Source organism: Corvus brachyrhynchos, unplaced genomic scaffold (assembly GCF_000691975.1).
Source record: "Corvus brachyrhynchos isolate BGI_N302 unplaced genomic scaffold, ASM69197v1 scaffold139, whole genome shotgun sequence".
NCBI classification, from domain to species: Eukaryota; Metazoa; Chordata; class Aves; order Passeriformes; family Corvidae; genus Corvus; species Corvus brachyrhynchos.
In genome coordinates, this window is record NW_008246062.1 from 519,402 (window position 1) to 523,842 (window position 4,441).

Genomic DNA, 4,441 nt, shown 5'->3' on the forward strand with positions numbered 1-4,441 from the left:
CCGCCCGCGAGCACCGAGCCCCGGCCACAGCAGTCAGGGATTATCCCCGGCTCCCTGCTCTGTGCTGAACAAAAGGACAGGAGCCAGCTGTTCTTGCTCACGGGGATGGTGTTTCTCAGCAGGGGAGGAGGTCAGAGCTCTCACTGAGCCTTTGCTGGCAGCAGGTGGACTCTGCTGCAGGAGCCCAAGAGTGCTGAAGTGCTGCTCTGGTGAAACACCAGCGGGGTCTTGCTGCTACTTTCCTGACAACTGTTGCAATGTGCAGCTGGTAGGCTTCAGTGGCCAGCAGGGTGTCACCTTGACTGTGCAAAGACAGTGACTCATGGAATGGGACCTGCTGAGGAGGGGAGAGGAGGTTGGAAGGGGAGGGAATGTCCCACGGCTACCACTTGTTTTCACGTGCTTGGTTTTCATGCAGGAATCACACTGTGCATGGTTCCATGCAGATGGTTCCTGGAGCCTTGGTGGCAGCTACTCCTCTGTAAAGTCAGTCAGTTGCTCTGTAGTGAGGCCTCTCTTGCCCTACACTCAATCCCATTTTCCTGGTTCTCCTCAGCCCTGTGAAGTGCAGTGGGGAGCACTCTGGGCTGCCTTGTACAGCAGGCTTAGCTTGGGGCAGTGGTAGCAGGGACAACTGTGTCCATGACCAAGAAACTCTCCACTTCTGTTCTCATCCCGTCAGGGTCCCTGTGGGCTGGGTGGTAGCAGCCAAGGCTCCTGATCTCTCCCTGAGTATGTGCTGCTGGATGCTGACAGTTGACTGTGAGCAGTTAAGATGCAGGAGGATGCAGTGACAGAACATGGACTCACCCATACTGGGCCTGGCCAGCAGGAAAGGGGAACCTGGAGTAGCTGTCCCAGCTGCAGGAGTAGCCTTGGTGTGAGCTCCAGCCTGGGAACAGCTACTTGAAAGCCTTGAGAAGGCACCAGTTCTTTTGGGAGATGGTTTAACTCACTGGTGCCTGTGTATGTGCTGGGTGCTATGGACCAGATGCAGTCAATCACATCCATGATCCCATGTTTGGTGCTTGTCTCCCTGTTGGCCTTCGCATTCTCTGTTAGACTTCATGCCACAAGTGAGCTATGCCAAACATGCCCTTGACTGCTCACTGTCGGGAGACATGGTGTTTCTTTCTTTATGGGCAGAAGTAGAGGATGGTGACCATGGTGCCTGGCCACATCCCAGCTCAGTTCCTCCTGCAGTTTCATTTGAGCTGGGATTCATTACTGCCCTGAACCACTGTGTGGCATTACTTGGTGCTATGAAACCTTTTGTCTCTTTCCTCTCTGGATAGAGCCAAGGACTGCTTGCCTGGGATTTCTGCAATCCCATTAATTTTTAACTCATGCACCATGACTGCCCTTGTTTGAGTTCCTTACTGCAGACTGTTAGCATAACTCCAGGCTCTTCCTCTCCTCTGCCCTGCAGAATCCCAGGGAAAATGTCGTGTCACCTCTCTCATTATTTCATTTCTTGGCATTTTTCCCAAGTGCTCAGTTGCTCTGGCTCTTGAGGGCAAGTGGAATTTTGTATTTTACCCCTGCAAAATGCCTGCTCAGGTGATAGGATGCAATTCCAAGGAGACTAAAACTGTTCTAATATTAGGTTTTCATTGCCTGGCCTGCTCTTGAGCTGCTGGCTGTGCTGTGCTACCTCAGCCTCTCATCTCCTCTGCTCTGTGGTCCTGCTCAGTTTCACCTGACACAACCAGGGACTGGTTTGTAGCTGGTATCACACCCTGGCCTGCCTCACTGCCTGGATGCATAACACCAGTGCTAGGATAAGGAAGGGGCAGCAGCAAACAGTGGGGGAAGCTGGAAGCTACAGGAATGCATCAGCCCACAAATAAAATGGGCTTAGGCAGTCACACCCTTAAAAATAGGTTATTTGCTGAAAGCTAACTCTCTGGTGGCCATAATGCTTCTGGAGGAATGAGGGGTGCATCGATACAGGGAGGAGGAAGGGGGTGGAGGTAGCAGATACCCAGTAAATTTTCATTAAATGTGATGTTAATCTGGATAACACACGTTGCTAAACCCTGAGGCTGGAGCTCAGCTAGGTCTTGTAACCTCATAACCTGGTCAGGAACTTTCTGCCTGACTGTATTTGTGCTGGCAGAAGTCCCTGTGGTCACTGATAGTGTAGGACTGACTCCTGACATCCCCACAGCTGCCATCCAGGCCCCTTGGCTTCCATCTCTGGGACTGGTTCCTCTTTCACTGGTCACTCTAGTGCAGCTGAGCCTTCCCATGCTCGCTGTTCATGGTTGGAGCACTCACAAGGGGCTTGGGCATCCTCTCCTCACCCCTCCATGTCACCCCTCTGTTGTGTGTGGGCTCATGGTCCCAGGAGACCAGGGAGAGCAGAGGGAACAGCAGAGCTGTAGCGTCATCAAAGGACACACACTTATCTCGCCAGAGACTAAACAAAACTTGCAGTAGAAGAGCTGCAAGTACATTCTTGTCACTGCAGAGATGCCACGGAGTGCTGGCTGCTCGGACACGGCAGACTGGCTGCTACACCAAAGATTTCAGATTCATGAAGATGAGTTTTCCACGGGCTGGAGATGCTCTTGCTTCTTTTCACTGACTGTTTTAGCCTTTGTCAGCCTTCCTCAGCTGCCTTCCAGCTGAGTGTTTGGCTGCCATTCTCCTGAGCATGCCGGGGATTAGAGAGTTAATTCCAGTCCAGGGCTTGGTGGCCTTGGAAGCAGATCATGCTGCTGATGCTAGAGCAGACAGGGCTGTTTGCTGATTTAAAACCCCAAGAGGGGATTGCCTCCTGGTCCAAACCAAGCCTCTTTGGGAAATCTGGTGTGCTGGGGAGTAGGTTTTTCCCCACATCCCTCCAGAGAGGTTGTTGTAGGGCCCCACTTGTCTCTCCTGGACAAGTTATTCCAAGTGGTTTATTTCTGGTCCCTGTGTCCCTCGTTGAGTGTGACAGTGGACAGAGTGCTCAGCTGAGCAGTTTCCATCCTGCACTCCACAATCTTTCTGCGCTTTGGGCTTAGCAAGTGTTGTGCATGTGTTTTTTGGGGAGAGCCATTGGGAAACTTTCCTGCCTCACGCCCATGGTGTGTCCCATGGTCCTGGCACAGAACAAGAATTCAGTTGTGTCTCTTTTTTGCTGCCTAGAAAACAGTGACCAAAACCTGCAGCCACTGTGAAGGGTTGTGAGTGTTGAGAGCATCCCTCAGCTCTGGCCCATGGGGCTAACATGGATCCCAAGAGATGCCACTGTTTTGAGGAGCCCAGGGCTCGCTCTAGCTCTGTTCCCACAGCCATTCCTCTGTCCTATCTCTCTCTGGTTTCCCCTCAACTCTTCAGGCTGCTTTTTTATGCCAAGGCACAGTCCCAGTCTCGGTGTGCATGTCCCCCCTTCCCCTCAGGAAACAGCAGTGCCAGTGTGTGCGGAGCAGGGCTGGGGAGCGCTGCTCTCTCCCCCGAACCCTGACTCAGTGCACCACGTGGCTTGGAGCAAGATTGTTGTTTTATTTTTTATTAACCTCTGTGTGCCTCAGTCCCTCATATAGGGAAAAAAAAAAGGGGATGGACCCAGTTGTGGAAAGCAACCTGGGAGCTCTGCATGCAGCATGGTGCTACACTTTCCTGGGTGTCTACATATCTGGCTGCCAACGCTTTCATTCACATCCAGCAGCTACACCTGGAAGGTGGAAGCAAAGCTCAAGTCTCTGCTGGCTAGCAGAGCCTTTTTACTTTCAAAGACTGCTCCAAAACAGGCAAGCTGGCAGTGCTGGTTCACCTGGCAGCCGTGGTCCTTGAGATTGGTGTCCTGCATCCAGCAGCGCTGGGTATGGCACGACTGACCCAGGAAGGCAGCCAGGGAGGGGTCACTCCGTTATTAAATTGTGTAATTAATTAATTAATCGGGAGTGGGGTGAGGTGTGAGTGGAAATTTGCTTTGCGAGGGTGGCACAGGGCTCCGGGTGGCTGTGAAAATGATGTCTGCAAATAAAACTGTGAGAGCCAAGGAGAGTTGTGTTGTCTCCTTCCATCTTTCCCCAGCCTGTCCGGGATTTCCTTCGTGGGGAACCCTCATCTACAACTTCCTCCTGAGGGGAAGTGGAGGGTTAGGCACTGATCTCTTCTCTGTGGAAACCACTGACAGGACCCGAGGAAATGGTCTGAACCTGTGTCAGGGGAGGTTTAGGTTGAACTGGGGTCCAGGACTCTGGAGGTTCAGGAAAAGGCTCTTCTTCAAGAGAGTGGTTGGGCACTGGAACAGGCTCCCCAGGTTAGGGGTCACAGCCACAAGCCTGCCGGAGTTCACGAAGCGTTTGGACAGCGCACGTGGTGTGATTCTTGTGGGGTCCTGCACAGAGCCCGGAGCTGGCGATCTGATCTGTCCCTTCCAACTCGGGATATTCTGTAACTGGTTCTGTGACCGCTGGCTTCGCCTTGCGACGAGGTTTGTCCCTCC